Below are 18,450 nucleotides of genomic sequence, written 5' to 3'. Positions count from 1 at the left end.
CCAAACAAAATAATTGCATTGATGTATTAAATGAATGTATTGCCCCACTAAGCTTTATGCTATAGTCTTAGAAATTAATTTAACTTTTCTGACAGGGAAAGTTATACCAATTTCTTTTCCAGAGTTGTGTATTACAAATAAATTAGTTCAAGAACTTGCTGTTATTAGAAGCATGGCATAGTACTTGAGGCATTTTATTTGAATCGGGAAGAACTGGTTTCCTTTTTTTTGAAAACATAGTTTCAAGTTCTACCAAAGATCCTTATTAATTGTAAAACTTGGGTGAATTGTTTAACCACAACTGGGCTCAGTTTCTACATCTGTTCTCTAAGCTTCCTTCCTATTCTAAATCTATGCATCTGTATATTTAGTTACTACAATGTCATCTGCTATCATCTCCACCAAAGAATAAAGCTAACAATTCTCCTTGACACTGATAAACACCTTATGTTTATATATTAGGAACTTCTTGCTTGTTGTCTTGCTTGCTATTTCTTTAGTTATACCTACCATAACATTTTGTCTAATTTTAATGGTTTTTGAGAGGTACCTTTGTCTGAGAAGAGTTTTCAAGACTTTAATTTCTTCTTTCAAATCAATTAAGAAACAATAAATGGTTAGATCTCATGGAATTTTACATTCTCTAAAGTTCTCAGTAATTTTTGTATTACAAATATGGGATCTGCTATAAAAATTAATTTATGAAAGTCTGCTTTTTTCCCTTTCTCTTGTTTCTTTTGGGAAAACTCTTAAGGTTTCATAAAGATGAAAAAGCAAATGAGTGTATTAACACTAATCTTTTTGGAGGTTTTTTATTTTCTTCTGGCAAAGTTCTACCTGTGATCCTTTTCATTCTTTTGAAATCTTTTTAACTTAGAAGTTTTGAAAATTGATCTAGGAATGCTTTTCAATTGTGTCCTTAAGCATAAACCTTTTCTGCATGTATTTGGTTAGATACAGTAGTTCCCCCCCCTCTCCAGTTTTGACTCCTTTTATTTCATTCACTACTTACACAATGAATGCTTCAGGTATCACAAGGGAGTATAGTTCAAATGTTTCTTCTATTGTTGTTGGTGAGAGTAATGCATTTAAAAATATTAATGAATAAGTTTTATTTCATATTTTTTTGTTGTCACTGGAGCTAAAGCTAACACAGTAATCAGAGTTCTGCCCAAGGCCAAAAATTATTAAAGGTAAGCAATTTGTGAATACTTCCATTTCAGGGAGAAATTCTTATCTTTTTTAAAACTGAAGTAGTTTTGTGTGGTCATGAGTCTTATAATTAGTTTCATGTAGCAAAAGTTTTGTTTCCTCTATGATCCTTTGTCTTGTTTGTCTATTAAAATGTCTGATTTTGTTGATTAGTTTTATTTTGTTAAAGCACATAACCTACAAGGAATTGTAGAATTTAGGATCTAGAGAGGACCTCAAGTATCATCTAGTTCAACCCAAGCGTGAAAGAAATTTCCACTATAATATACCAGATAAGAAAACATTTAGGCACTGCTTGAAGTGCTTTAAGATGAAAAAATCCACTCTGCCTCATAGTAGACTTTGAACAACTCAATTAGATGGGAAGATTTATTTTTTTTCCTATTTAGACATTACTCCAAAATTTGCCTTTATTAAATCCTTTTTAAAAATTTTTTTGCAATTTCCAACCATTATTCCCAATTTTGTCCTCTGGGACCAAACATCCTGATTTTGTTGTTATCTGTACATTCAATGATTAAATCATTTGAGTTTCATTTTTAAATTAAATCATTGACAAATATTTAAATAACAGGATGCCAAGGAATTATAGCTAAACTATATGTTTAACATTCCCTTCAATCTAATAGTTTAACAATATTTCTAAAAAAGGAAATGAGATTAATCTGGCATGACCTCTTCTTCTTGATCAAACCCTGCTGATTCAACATAATCATGTCTTTCCTTTCTGTGTATTTATCAACCATCTTCCATTTCAGAATTTTCTTAGTAATTTATATCATGTTCATTGTTCAATAGTGTGCAGACTCTATTCTTTCCCCTTTTAAAAAATGAGGCATTTTCTCATATTTCACATGTAGTTATTTTTCCAGGTTCCAAGATCTTTAAAAATATCTGAGACTGACTCAGCAATTAACTCTGACAATTCTTTCAGAACACAAGAATATAATTCATCAGGACAAGTTGATTCGAATTCATTGAAGGAGGCTAGATGTTCTACCATTACCTTAATATCTAGGATTATCAATTTCCTCTTATTATTGAATCAATTACCTTGATATAGAAATCAAAAGCAAAATGTTATTTTCTTTTCTTTTTGCAAGGCAATGGGGTTGAGTAACTTGCCCAAGGCCACACAGCTAGGTAATTATTAAGTGTCTGAGACCGGATTTGAACTCAGGCCCTCCTGACTCCAGGGCCCATGCTCTATCCACTGCACCACCTAACTGCCCCTCATAATGTTATTTTCCAGGTAGACCTGACTCTCTCCCACACTTCCTCCACAAGCAGTGACATTTGCCATTTATCAAAGGTGTATAATAAAATTATGTTACTTTTTTGTAGGAATTACTCGAAAACTTCACTGCCAGAGTAGAAGGAGCATGCCACTACAAATCCCATTGGAGTAGATGACTTCAAGGAACATTTATACTATTTCTCTGTGCATAGCAGTTGTACTATTACTACTTATAACTCTTGCTATTTTCTACATGGATTTCATCTAACAGGGCTCTCAGAAAAACCAGTAATGATAATCATTCTAAAGCAATTCGAATTTTCCTAAACTGTTTTTTTCGCTGTCTTAGGAAGTGCTGCTGCTTGGCTTTAATTGTATTCTAATGTGCAAGTGAATCCATGACCTCATCCATTTCTGCCTATCATTTATGGCTGAATCATGTCCTCCCATAATTTAGGGGGGTTTCATCCAACCTGATTGCAGTATTCCTTGTTTATGTTAAAGCTCCTTTTGCATAAGGGGTGAGGGGGGTAATTAAAAGATGAGATTCATTGCATGGAGTTGTATAGCTGAGAGAGTTGACTGAAGTCAGGTGATCTTTACAACTTCTGAAAACTCACTGGAGGAAGCAAAATCTTGAGTGTAAGGATAATTGTACCATGATGATATAAAAGTCTATATTTTATAATAATTTACATATATAACTACTATTTATAACACTTTTAAGATTTATAAAGTGTTATACAAATATTAAAATATTTTATTTTCACTATGACCCTGGGAGGTGAATTTTTTTTTTACAAGTAAGGAAACTAGAACAGGCAGAGGTTAAATAACTTGACTAATTTTATTTAGCTAGTAAGTGTCTGAGACTGAATTTGAACTCTTATCTTTTCAATTTGTGCCCAAGGCTCTAACCATTTTGCCATCACCTAGATCCTGAGAGTTAAATAAAGCCAAAAGTTCTGAGGATATGCTGGAGCTGATTGGAGAAAAGCAGAATCCTTTTGCCTTACGAAGAGTAGGTAAACTTTTTTTTGCCATCTATAACATGAGAAATCAAAGAGCAAAACTGAGAAATTTTCCAACTCTTTCAACTTATGGCAACAACTTTTTTTCTTAAATGACTGAACATTGTTTCAGTTCTCATTTAGGGACAGACCTGGAAAGCTTCTGACCCCAGGCTTTGGGCTGATGTTTCACTGAAAGAATGTAATCCTGCTACTTTACTAGAATAATATAATGTTGCATAGTTTCAAAGTTATCATGGTATCCCACAGACAATCTTCTAGGAATAGAAGGGGACCAGATAGCAAAGAAATGCAGATGATAGGTGGAGCTATCTAGTGAATTGACCCATTCACGTGGGTTTCCCTACTCATATACTTCCCAGCCTGATTTTAGATAAGGGAGTGTCCATTCTGTTCTTCAGACACTAGTATATTTGTAAGACATTGAAGTACAGACATTAGTACATATGTGACTGTGAGCTATGGAATGTGTGACCAAGTTTATGAATGGACTGTGATGTTGTAGTTATTCCTCATTTCCCCTCTTATTGAGCAAATGATTTATTTGTCTTCCTTATTTATTAAGCATGCTCCATATTTAAAAATTATTGCTTTGTATAAATTAAAAGCACTTATGCTTTGATCCTACATTAAGGTTGCTCCAAGTACCCTAGAAGTAGTACTCATTCATCTGAGGACACTTCTTATTCTGTCTCAACTTGCAAGAGTTGGTATAGGAATCCATGGGAACTGGGGTCCAATAAATAAGTGAGTTCCAGAGTGTGAGATGGAAAAGGTCAGGAGTGTTGACTGCTGATGCTTTATATTTAGTACACAAATATAGGTTGAGCTCTATTATTGGCTATTCATTGATCAAATGAGATAAAAATATATAAAATTTTATATACCCTACATTTAATTCTTCAAATTTTCTTTTAATTCTTTAAGTTTAGAATTTCAGTAGCTTTATTTTTCAGTTGTGTCTAACTCTTCATGACCCTATTTGATGTTTTTCTTAGCCATGGCACTGAACTAGTTTGCTATTTCCTTCCCAGTTCATTTTACAAATGAGGAAACTGAGGCAAACAGGGTTAAGTGATTTGCCCAGGGTCACACAGCTATTAGGTGAATGAGGCCAGATTTGAATTCAGAAAGGTAAGTCTTCATGATTCCAGGTCCAGCAGGCTACCTTTCATCATCATCAATCATTACTACCATATAAATAGCCTATCTTTTTGGGTCACAGATTTCTGTGATGATATCCTTTATGTTTCAAAAATCTTTATTCATTTATGTTTCACTCTATTTTCCAGAACAAGCTCTTTCTTGTTGATCTTTGAATGGTACTTATTCAACCCTTCAGAGTATATTATTCCATAGCTCACAATCACATAACACCATTGGTAAAATAATGGAATTTTAAAAAATAACATTTTGGGGGAGATGGGTTTTGGAGATCACAAAAGTAGCTTTGTAATTTGCCTATGACAATAATTAGTCTACTCTCCTGTCTCCTTCTACATCCAATTTATTATCCATTTGCTGTACAAATATGCTCATCTAAACATATCTATGCCTATTGATAGACTAGCTCTCCACATGGTTTACCTGCTAACAGAATGTCATAATTTGAACAATGAATCTTCATTTACTTGGTTTTTCTTTGGTAAATGATACACCAGATTACTCTGAATGGTAATGGATGCACAGTGTTTTGCAGGTTGATGCAACCCACTTGATATCATCTGAAAATAGGACCATCTGGAGGATTTTAACTAACTACACAGAATTTCTCTCTAACTTGGATCCTGTACTATCAGTCAACAAATATTTTCTGTTTCTTCTACATGTCAGACCTTGAGCCAAGTGCTTGGAATGAAAAGAAAGGTAACAGCTGTCCCTGCCCTCAAGGGGATCATACTCTAATGATGGAGACAATAATAATAGTTAACATTTATATATCACTTACTATGTCCTAGATACTGTGCCAATTATTTTACATTTATTATCTTATTTGATCCTCCCAACAGCCCTGGGAAGTAGGTGCTGTTATTATTTCTATTTTACATTTTATTGAAGCAAATAAGGATTAAATGAGTTGCTTAAGGTCACCCAGCTGATTTGTATCTGGTCATATTTGGATTCAGTTTCTTGACTCTAGGTCCAGTACTCAATCTCCTGTACCACCTATGTAGCACAATATTCTATAGCAATGATTTATAAAAGATTTACCTCATATTAAAATCATTGTGTCAGCAGCAATTTATATTTTGCTTAGTAATTAATTTTCAATCCAAATGTTTTTTATCTTAGCAATGCCATTCTTTCCAGTTTTTTTTTGTTTCAAGCAAAGGAAACAAAATTAATTTTTACTCAGATTGTAACACATTTCTAAATCTATCTATGGAATCAAATACATAGTAAATCTTTAACTTGAAATTTAAAAATATAATCCCTGGGGAAAAAAGCAGGCACTTACATATAACTATTCCCTTCACTTTATTAATTGCATGAAAATAACTTACTGGAAGTTGTACTTAACCTTTCTGTGCCATAATCCTAGACTATTTTAGGTGACACCTTTAAGACCAGAACCATTGAATTAAGAACTGAAATTGAAAGGACAGGTCTATACCTAAATCAGTTCCTTTCTAGTATATTTTTCATCTAGGAAACACTTCAAAGGTTAAAACCAGAATCATCTTTCAGTAAAAGATTTCCAAAATAGATTTTCAGTTAAGTTCATTATTGCCTGTTTCCCTTAATGAACTTTAGAAAGAATTAAAATTTAAAAAAAAAATTGATTTCTTTTTAATAATCTATGGCGGATAGAACACTCCATAATTGCCTGAGACCCTCTGATAGAAATGATTGAAGATAACAAAGATGATAATAATGTTTCATAGAATTTTAAGATTTGTAAACATCTTTTCTTACTTATCTTATTTGAATTTTGTAGGAGGGTGATTTTATTAAGCTCATTTTACAAATGAGGGACTGGGGGCTCAAAGAGATTAAGTGACTTGCCCAGATATGTTAGAATGTTGTTAGTTTAAGCCTATCCATGAGAGATGAAGAGATATATGCAGAGGGGGTGCAGTCTAAAAAGGACTAATGCAAGTCTATGACGGAAGCCCCTGGCTCTAAAGTGGCATTTTTTACTAACTCATTTGCTTAGTCTTATTTGCTTACTCTGATGGATATTATCAATGTTTTAAAAAATAGACTCTGAAACCATTTTTCTACCATGGTATAAAATGTCACAGTCTTCTTGGAGCAGACTGTGTGTTTTTCCACAGCAGACTAAAGCAGGGACTAAGAGATGGTAGTGAGGTGAAGAGAGTCTTGTGCCATTATTAGTGAGTGCATCCACTAAATTGCTTTGCACATTATCAAAAAAACAATTTAGCTAGCTCAATTTGATTTAAGCCTATGCCTATGTTCCTTGAAACTCCAAACCTGATTAACATTGGTATAACCAAGGGAAAAACAAACACCTGTTAGCTCTAAATCACCACATATAAAATGATATAATAATGTAGCAGATATAGAAGTGCCCCTAGAGATTATGTAATTCTGCTCCCTCATTTTGCAGGTTATTGGTATGGTCTCAACCAACAAATGAAATATATCCATTATCATTGATCAGTTACTACCTGACTGCTTTCCTTGACTTCATCATCACCAGAAAGTCATCGTTCTGCAAGATGAAATTAATTCTGAAACTCTTTCCTCTTCAGTATCCCCTGCTTCTGACTGGAGAGTGTCAAGGATGAATAATAGAGGGCTCCTCTAGAATCCTCCACCATTTAAGAAGAGCACCCAAGAAATTCTCATGATTTACCACCTGATTACTGTTCTGGACTTCATCACCAGAAAAATTACCATGAGGTAATAAGCATCTGCACCAGGGAAAGAGAAGAGAAAATGACATATGTAAAAGATATTATAAAGATATCATTAAAATTATTCAACACATATATCCTACTAATGTTAGGTCAGTAGTCATTATGCAAAAATATTTTTTAAATATTCTTGGCATGTAGAAATAAATAGTATTGCATATTTTTATACAGAAAAATTTATTGTATTGGATTTAGAATTGGAATATAGGAATATAGACATACTTCACCCGCTATCCTTAAATGGGTTTCTGAAAATGCAGTGAGATGAAAAGATATTATAGAGGACATTTAGCTTAAAGAAAGAAGTGCTATAAATGTTAAAAAAAATGGGCATTCTGTAAAATGATGTCATAATAAGGTTCACATTTTGAATATTAAAAATGTTACTGAAAAACACTGGAGCAAACTTATGTCAGATATTCCTGACTTAACTGTGGGTTTCACAAATAAAGAAGATTTAGATGATGTATATGATACAGATGACTTTTAAAGGCAAAAATTCACAATATTAATTGAACTTTTAAGTTCAATTAATCTAAAAACAACTAATGTCCCAGCACAAATTCTAGACACTCTTTTTAAGGTGAGTTACTTCACCTTCTTAGGTAAATGGGTACACACAGTTACCTTTGCCATATGTAAAGGCCTGAGTAATGATACTTACCACCTGCCACTTCATAGAATTTTATGAGGATTGAAGGAACATTTGTAAAAGGCTCTGAGAAGAGCTTGGAAGAAAATGACTACCTAAATAAAAATTCTTGATATATAAAAACCAATGAGCACTGTTGGATAATGATAGAAAAATCTAATCACAGATGCTTGGATTATATAGCACTGAATTCATGATTTGATTTATAGGCAATGTATATGTCAATTCTCCCTTCCACAGGAATCTCAAAGCACCTTATAAACATCAATTAAACATCATAACATTATCAATGCTCTCTCCTATATTTTTAAGAACTATTTCTAATACCCCTTTCTGCCTCTGCCTCCAACTTTTATTCCTGTTGTGTTCTCTACCACTGCCAATACATCATTTTATAATTCTAATACCCTTTTTACAGAAGAGAAAGGAGAAAAAAATGACCATTTGATTTTATTACTTTTATTAGAAACATGTCTAAATTCAGGAAAATTTTGATTTGCTTGGTACTGGGTAACTAATTATAAATATATGAATGTATAGATAGCTTGTAAAATAACAATACAAATATATAAAAACTATTATATTCCTATTAATATTTTTATCACTGAGAAGAATGCAAACATAAATAAAATTATGTTTATAGTTTCTAATTATGTTTTTCATAATTAATTAAAATAAATAAACATGAGAAGTATTTATACACAGATGTGTCCAGCCTGCTGGCCACAGGTTGCATATTGTTTTCAAAATCCAATCATGTGGAAATCTTACATTCCATTATTATACTCATTGGCAACTTGGTTAAATTCTATATGGGCCCTTGACAAGTTTTATGCTGGGAATATAATAAAGAAGAGTAAAAAGTTTGGATATCCATGATAACCTTAAATAGAACCACAATATCCCAATATTGTCCTAGTTGGCATAATGGGGATAGGGCTAAAAGAGTTTTGATGACTATACTAGGCCCTACAAGGACTACAAAAGAACCACACACACACACACATACACACACACACAATACACATTCATGCATACACATACACACATAATCATACCCCAAAAGTGAATGTTGCAGAATTATGAAGAACATGTTTAACTTCAAAGAAGAGACATGAGATAAAAAGTAAAGAAATGTTGTATATTGCACATATTTTCAGGCATTTTTCAATGTAGTTTTATTGATGTTTCCTCTTTTTATTTTGTTTTTAAAAAAATACTATTTGTTATATAGATGGTTCTCTGGGAGGAGAAAGGAAACTGAAGGAGACTGATTAAAAATAAAAAGCATCAATAAAAGCTTGCCTTAAAAATAATGAGGAGTAAAAATAAGATTCCATTACTGAGGGAGTTATAATCCATATAATCTGTTAAGAGCATTACTCATATTTCATAATACTGGAAAACCAATCTAGAGTAGTAATAGAATCATAGAAGGGGCCATAGAGGTCAAGTAGATTCCTGACAACAAAAGAATAGGAATGGGGAAGGAAACCATGATTTCATTAGAGAAAACTCATGGATGAGGAAATGACCTATGCCAATTTAAGTTATCAATCTCCCCATGATTTATAGTTTTTTGATGTCTGGAGCATTGTGAAGGTTAAGTGACTTGTCCAAGATCAAACACTACATGATACATCTGCTTAGTACTGAGATCTGTCACTTGTCATTGTTGCTGTTCATTTTTGAAGAGAACTATCAATATCATGGGATAATGTCTTTAATTGCATGTGGATTTCATCTAAATGATACTCCCTTGCCTTAAAACAAAAATCTCAGTTGTAACATTGTTGACAATTGCTTACCTAGTTTCTACATATGTAAAAATCTTTTACCTTATGAAGTAGATCATCATTTTTTTTGCCCATTCATTCCAATATAATGCAAAGCACATTTTGATTGACTTGATTTTTGGTTGACTTATTATGATGGATTACAAGTAAAGTGGTAGGAAGAGCTCAGTTTTCCTTCTATTATTTTATCTCTTGTTTTGTCAGTTAACTTCCTTTTTTTTCCCCTTTTACCTACCTATATTCTTTTTTATATTTTAGTGGTTTAACATTCCTACTCCCCCCCCCCGCCTTTTGTCAGTGAATCTAAGTGAAAAGTACCTTTTTTATTTCTTTCTCATAAACTGAATCTGGACAGATAAGTGTAGAAGGTAGTGGTTGAGCCTGGAATGTTATCCTGAAGGCACAGACAGACTTTCCAACTCTAAAATTGTAACAGTGAATGACTGTGCTGCTGGAGGCCATTGAGAGTAAGAAGGCTCAGCAAGACGAGGAATGTAGATAGATTTAATCATTTTCATTACTCCTTAAGACTGCATAGGTCATTCCCTGGGAATTATTTAGAAATTATTACAATTCAATAAAATTTTACATATGACTACATAAATGCATGAGAGGTGCCTTTTTAAAAAATTACACCTATATAACTAAACAAATGTCATCCTCTGTGAAGTACTCCCCTTAGGAGACTATACATGCAGAGCCATATGTTGTCATTGCCCAAAATTTTTGTAACTTTTTCCTAATCTGTATTCAGAACCTGTGGCAAATTTTCCATCTCTCCCCAAATGTTCTTGTATGTAATAATTTTGCCTCTTTCCTGAGTGTTGTGTTCGTTCATTGAGGCAGTGTAGAATGGTAGAAAGTTAAATTTAATCATTTTATGCTTAGGGAACCTGAAGCCAAAGGCAATTTACCTGCCTTAAATAATACAAGTAGTAGATTATCTCTGATATCTCTTCTGGTTCTGAATCAGTGATGCTCAGATTTCTAGTCCTTGACCCTTTAAAATGTATTGCTGTATGAACCTACCACCACTAGGACTTTGCAATTTGTACCCCAGCCTTTAACACTCCTCTGTACATACTGATATTGATCAGTGAATATTTATTGAGATTATTTTGTTGAATTAAATCTTTTCTTCTATGCCCTCAAATCAAAAGTTAGTTTCCCCACTCTTTACTTAGGTTAGTTAGCTCTTTGACTTGTGGCCTTGATTCCATTCTCCTCTCCCTGCCTGTCTCTTCCTAGAAGTTAGTTCTATTAATCATTAATTAATGAAATCTCTGTAGCATTCTCCCTCTTACTCCTCTCTTCTCTTTCCCATCACATACTATGCTTCTCTTCCTCTCTCAGATTCAGTCTCTCTATTTTTCCATTGTTTCATCCATCTACTCATTCTTTTAAAAAAATCATCCTGCCCTCTCCTATCACCTCTAATATTCTCTATAATATAGAAGATGTCCTCATATAAATATATAAACAAGCACATACATGTACAGGAGTGGTTTGCTGTTTTCTTCTTTAGAATATTCAGATGTGGAAACTGGGGTAAACAGGATTAAATGACTTGCATAGGGTCATAGAGCTAGCATCTCAGGTCAGATTTGAACTCAGGATTCAGCAGATGAATCTTCCTTTCTCCAGGACTGGTACTCTCTCCACTGTACCATGTAGTTGTACCCACATATTCATTGATGGATATTTATACATACTGACAATGCACATTTGTGCATGTATATGTGCATATACATATATGTGTACACACATATATGTGTGAATGTGTATGAAGAAGCACATGAATGGTAATAGACATACATAATTATACACACAATGCAGGCATATATATATATATGCATATAAATAGAACTTGGTGGAAGTCATGCACATACAGATAATGACAGAAGTCATTCTGAGAACTGCTGGATCTTCTTTACCAGGACAAGAGTGAGGCAAGATGACTGGAAGAGATGGGAGGATCTACAATTCTGGAATGCTAGGAGAAAGATGTTAAAAAGAATAAAGAACTATAAGAAACAGGATCATAACTTTAAAACTCGACAACCTTAGAGAACTTAAACCTTACTTGAGAAAACTGGGGTCCAGAGAAAAACTAAATGATAATGAATTTGAATTCATCTCCCTCTGTGAAGTACAGTATGCTATCAACCCACTGAGAACAATATCATAGACCTTAAAAGGGAAAACAGTATTCAGAATGAAGACAATAGCAACAGTATCAAATGCTACATAAAGTTCAAGGTGAATGAGAATTTAGAAAGGGACATGGGTTTTGGTAACTGAAGTAATTTGGTGATATCATTGAGCAGTGTAAGTAGAGTCATTGCATGGATAAACCATAAGGCAAAGGATTTAATGATTATTGAGAAAGTTGAGCCAAGAAGTATGGGGAAAGGGAGGAACAATATAAAATAAGAAATAGATTGGGGAGTTAGAGAGTGATGAAGGCAGGACTGACTTCTTTTCTTTGAGGACTGAGATCTGCTCATGTTTGTATACATTAGCAAATGAAGTGAGAAATGGAAAGATTAAACATGAAAGAGATGAGGGCAGAGAGAAGAGGAAGCCTGGAGAGAGAGAGGGGGAGAGAAAAAGAAAGAGAGAGAGAGAGAGAGAGAGAGAGAGAGAGAGAGAGATCGAGAGATCTAAACTCTAGACTCCATATAGATTTATTATACATATATCTTAAATAGTGAAATATAGATCATATTTCAAACTGACAGAAAACATCCCCAATTGTATATTCTATGAGTATCTCAGGCTCAGTACCATTCCAAAATGAACTCATCTTTTCCAATATTTATCCCCAGAACCTAATACAATTTGTTACACATAACAAGTAAATAATTTCTCCACGTTTACACAGTTGTTTATAGTGGCAGGTCTGGGACAAAAATTCAATAGAATTTCTACTACAAGATTCACAAGCAAGAATCAACACTTTACCTTTATAAAGGAAGACTTTATAGAACAGCTGGAGTTTGAAGTTTGTACTGAAATACATGAGTTTCTATTTTTTAAAAAATCCTAATAATTAGTGTCGTCCCAAAGTGCAATTGCTTTCTTATTGGAGAAAGTTCGTTATTGAAGGTTTTCAAGAAGATGTTGAATGAACACTTTTTTGTCATCTTGTAAAGATGGTTCTACACCAGGTATAAGGTGGATTAGATGAATTCTGAGTTATAAGGACTTTGACATGGAGCTGAAGAATATTTAAGAGATCATCTCATCCATCATCCTAATTTTGTAGACAAGGAAACTGAGTTCTAGAAAGTTCAGTGTTTTGTTTTTATCAGAAAGCTATCTTGAGTGTCAGAGTTAAGCATTAAGCTCATGTTCTCATGCTCCAGGTTGAGTGCTCTTTTTGTTATAATATACTACTTGCCTGAAATTTGGAGATTTTTGAGAACATTCAAGAAATATTCTAATCACACGATCAAAAGCATGAAAATCAAGGTAAACATATTTTGGAGATGTCAAGTATACCAACTTATCTGAAATCCCAAAGGAATCCTATCATTCCAGAAACACTATAGAAGTCATCCAGCCTATTATTTTCCAATTGCTGGTTCATAGAAAGTTTTTACTCATCCACAAATCTTATATAAGTTAACTTCTTGAAATCTATAAACAAAAAAAATAAAATCCAAAGTTCTTTCCATAGGTGTTTTTCTCACCCCTGCATCTTTTCTTTTCTCAAAATATTTTCCCACATATCCCAGTATCTGGTCACAATTTGCCAATAGCCACCTCTTAGACTACAAAGACTAGAGTCTTCCATTATAGAGGGCATATATTTTGTTATTCCATGGTATATTTTGAAAATTGATAAATAACATAACCTTCATTTAAATCTCAAATAATTTCTATGTTATTCATGAGAAGTTTCTACCCAAAGTCCTTCATTGACTGAGAATTCACTATAGTTCAAAAATCACCATTTGAAATAAAGGGAGCCCAAATTACTGGAAAATAATTTCTATACATTGAGTCAAAATCTGACTCTGAAATGCTGACTGATGAATTCTTGCCCCCAGGGCAAAGAAAAATTAGTTTAATTTCTGCTCATCAAGGCATTCTCTTCATATATTTTATAACAACTATAATATCCATGTAATATAAATCCCTAGATTCTTTAACCAATTGTATAATGGCATGATCCCAAGTCTACATATCATTTTGTTCAAGATGAGAAGTTCTGTAACTTGTGATTGTTTCTTCTTAATATGTGATTTCTAGAAATGAAGCTATAATACTCCACATATGAATATCATTACCATAGCAGAATACAGCTGAATTATAAACACCTCTTTATTTGAAGTATAATTCTGGAGCACAGAACTTACATTAACAGATAAAGAAGGTAAGCTATAAAGGTAAATGTTATAGAGGGCCTCAAATGTGAGGCCAATCAATCTGTGGGTAGTCTCCTCCATTCTTCTGAACCAGTATGCTGCTGAAGAATTTTGAGTTATGAAGTGATATAATGAAAATGATATTTCATAAAGACAGCTCTGCAGGATGGATGAGAGTCAGAGAATAATGATGGGAAAGAATTAGGATATTTTATTTAAATGTTCAAGAGAATAGTTACTATTGATGAAAAAAAACTTTAGCATTTGCAAAAAAAGTTTCATGAGAATCCAGTGAAGTAGATTCTATTATTATCTACATTTTACATATAAGGAAATGGCAGGGGAAAGAAGCTGAGTGGATGATGTTCATGAAGTTGGTAAGCATCTGAGTTTGTCTTCAAATTCAGGTGTTTAAACTTTATGTCCAGTATTCATTCTAAATACTATACTGTACAACATCCTTGATAAGGAAGTAAGATGCCATACTAAGATAGCAGGTTTGAAACTGTGAAATTAGAGACTGCAACATTACAGCAAAAAAAAAAGGAGATTGTTGTCTAAAATGGTATTGTCTAAAAGTGGGAAGTAAAGGAAAGGAAGAAGTCTAAGGTTTCAGACCTGAGTGACTGTGAGTATTATATTATTCATAGATCAGTCAGAAACTGATATGTCTTACTCAAAAATCATTTTCACAAACTCATTTAAAATCCAGTTTGAATGAACATAAAATGTGACATCAAAAAGAAAAACTCAGAAAGCTCTCTGATCCACTGACAGGTATTGCAGAGATTCAAATGTCATATTTCTTCTATATTGGCATCAAATTCTGTCCTTTTTCTGTCAAGACAATATTCTTTTATCATGTATGTGTTTTAGAGAGAAAATATCTGACAATTGATTCTGATAGGAAATTTATATGACATTTCTCAGGAATCTGCAATTAAGTCAATAATCATATAATATGTGGTTTAAGTTACTTACAAATTATATATCTAATATATTTTGTATTTTCCTGGAGATCATTGAAATATCAATAAGCAAGTCAGATGGTCAGAAATGAAATCTGAATTATTATGTTGTGTGTCATTAAAATCCAACAGCTCTTTGAACAAACTACAGAAGATAACAATTCTATGTCAAATCATTTTCTGATCTAGAATATTTGAATACACATGTATACTTACATTCTCAATTTCTCCTGCTGTCATTTTAGTATGCCAGTTGAGAAGCACAGTTTACCATGTCAATATATTTGAGATAAAATCTTATCACTCATTTAATATGCAACATAAGATGATATTTTTTCCATTTACTTATTTCTATTTTATTTAGTATTTTGTTTTCCCCAAGTTTTTCTGAGAGCACCCTACTCATCATTTTCCATAACAGAATAGTATTCCATCACAATCACATAAAGCAATTTGTTCAGTAAGTCCTCAATTAATGAATATGCCCTTAACTTCCAACTCCTTAACACCAGAAAATGACATATATGTCCTTTATATTTTTGTTTTTTTAATCTCTTTTGCACTACAGACCTATTAAAGACAATAGATCAAAGGGTATGGATGTTTCACAGCTCTTTGGAATTAGTTCCAAACTGTTCTTACAGAAGGGTTGATTCAGTTCAAAAGTCCATAAATAATGTATTAAAATTTCATTTTGTTGTTGTCCCCTCCAACATTCATTATGTTTCTTTTCTGTCCTGTTATCCAATCGAATTTGTATGAGGTAGCACCTCAAAATTGTTTCAATTTGCATTTCTCCAATTAATAGTGAATTAGAACATATTTTCATATTACTATAAATACCATTGTTTACTGCATCTGAAAACTGTTCATATCTTTTGATCATTTATCATTTGGTAAATGACATTTTTTATATATTTGATTCAATTCTCTATATGTTTGGGAAAGGAGATTTTTTTAAAAAAACTAACTTCAAATTTTTTTCACCACTACTTTCATTAACTATAATTCTCTCCATCCTATTCCCCTGTTTTGGATACCATTTCTTTATATGCAGTTCATTTCTTTTTCCTCTCTATATGTGTATATATATATATATATATATATATATATATATATACACACACACACACACATAACTTCTAATTGACCTAATGATGAGAAAGTTCTTTCATTCAGGAAAGTTTGAAGACATCCTATTTCACTGTATGTCCATTTTTCACTTGAAAGAATATGCTCAAATTTTTCTGGGCAGTTGTTGCTTTTTCTGTCGGATATTTCACATTGTCTTCTATTTTTCATTCTTCTGTTCTTCATAATTGTTTTTTGATTTCTCATAATGTTCTTAGCTTTCATTTACTAAATTCTAGTTCTTAAGGGAAAATTTTTTTCAGTGAGTTTTTGTATCTCCTTTTCATTTGATCAGTTCTACTCTTTAAGATATTTTCCTCATTGATTTTTTTGTTCTTCTTTTACCATTTTGCATAGTATGTTTTTCAGTGTATCATTTTCTTTGGTATTTTTTTGTGGACAGAGACTTTTGGAAGCAGTTGTTGCCATTGCTAATTCAGTGGCTCCTAAGACCTGCTCCTGGTTTGTTGGAACAGGAGCTATGCTGGTGTGACCTTTGCTAGACTGTGCACCACTCTCACCTGGACACAACAGAACTTTCCTGCAGACCTTCTAAGTTACACTAGGCTATAAAATTACTTCATTCCATCTTTTTGTGGGTTCTTTTGCTCAAGTATTTGTTTAGTTATTATTTAAATGCATTTGGAGGGGTTTGGGAGTGAACTCAATTAAGTCTCTACCTTTATCTGTGAGATGATACATTAAAAAAACAAAGTTGTTATGAAAGTTGACCTATTTATATTGTATCTTATAAAATTTACTATAAATATAAACTATGAGTAGAGATTTGAGGAAAGGTAGTTTAATAGAGTAGAAAGAGAGCTAGTATTGGAGACAGTGCCTAAATCTTATCATAAACATTTTGCTGGTTATATAACCCTAGTTAAGACACAAATTCTTATTTCTCTAGGTAACTCCTTAAAATACACATTGCAAAGAAAGGGCAGTCCATTAATAAAAGGAATTTCTTCATCTAGAAGTATTCCATATAAGTAAAAATGCAGGTTACTTTATGATTACATTTTTGGACTGTTGATTGATTGGGAGATCTAGGGTGGAATCTTCTAACCCATATAGGTGGAAAAGACATGTTTAGACTCTTTCAAAAAGAATTTTCCAGGCCATCCATAATGACTCAACATCTATCATATCATTGCAATTGAGCATTTGTTATTGCTAAAGGAAATATATTTGAAAAAGGCTAGAAAATATTTCGACCTTCTTAGTTGGCTGATTAGTTGACAACTAGAAATTGTGCCAAAGGCTTGGCCTATACATTTAAAGCCACATGAAAGATTATGATGAAAGGAAAATCAATGTTTAAAAGGATTTTACAGAGATCATATATCAAAGTTTTGAAGGCTCTAAGAGAAGGAAAACAATGTGGATGCATATAGTAACTTTGGTCTTAGGTTTCACTATAGCTACAGGAAATAATATGTAAGCATTTACTATCAACAACCCATTATCATGCTTTTTTAAAGTTTCACCATCTCTGGTCTCACTCAAAAAAGAATATGGTAGTGAGACAGATCATGATGTAGTAACCAATTCTTTCAAAAGCACTATCAATTTCAGTATTAAAGGTCAGTAAACATAATGCTACACTTAATTTGATATATATATATATATATATATGTATAATGTACATATACATATGTATATGTACATTATACATATATATATATATATATATACATATATAGTGCATATATAGGAGGTCAACTCTTAAATTATTTCAAGACATAAATCTTAACCTAGAGCAAGTGAATATCTTTTGAAAAATATTTTTATAACTGCATTCCAATATAATTGTTTCCATTGTAATACTATGTATAAAAATATTCAGAGAAGTGTATCTATAGGCTTTAATGGATTGCCAAAAGGGTCTATGATATCAAAAAGGTAAAGAATTCAAATAAGTTTAAAGTCTGAACTGCTTTGCTCAAATGTATTTTTAAATAGTCTCACGGAAAGAGGTCTTGGTCTCTAGGAAACTTAAATATATCTATGCATGGGAAAAATACTGCCAGGGGACAGTATCAGAAAAGAAAACCTATTATGTAGAAATTGGGAATTTATGAAGAGAATATTGAAGAAACATAGAAATGTCTTTATCAAGGTTAACTAAGGAAGCCAAGAAAAATTGAAATATAGTATTTCACC

At 32.6% G+C, this 18,450-nt stretch overlaps 1 long non-coding RNA gene across 8 annotated transcripts in view; it reads left to right on the top strand.

Annotated features, from left to right (window-relative positions):
• LOC141507444 (uncharacterized) overlaps positions 1-14,779 on the top strand; it is a 106,420-nt gene extending 91,641 nt beyond the window's left edge. For 3 of the 8 annotated variants that reach the window (XR_012474146.1, XR_012474139.1, XR_012474140.1), the window contains 3 exons: positions 3,386-3,470; positions 5,170-5,346; positions 7,200-8,555. This is a non-coding gene — a long non-coding RNA (uncharacterized LOC141507444). Of the gene's footprint in view, positions 1-3,359; positions 3,475-5,169; positions 5,347-7,054; positions 8,556-14,069 lie in introns of those variants that run through there. The other 5 variants (XR_012474143.1, XR_012474145.1, XR_012474141.1 and 2 more) reach the window with 5 other exon arrangements.
• Positions 14,780-18,450: the final 3,671 nt, after the last annotated feature.

Source organism: Macrotis lagotis, chromosome 1 (assembly GCF_037893015.1).
Source record: "Macrotis lagotis isolate mMagLag1 chromosome 1, bilby.v1.9.chrom.fasta, whole genome shotgun sequence".
Classification (NCBI taxonomy): Eukaryota; Metazoa; Chordata; class Mammalia; order Peramelemorphia; family Peramelidae; genus Macrotis; species Macrotis lagotis.
Note: the sequence above shows the minus strand (reverse complement) of the source record. Positions and strands in the feature narration are given on the sequence as shown.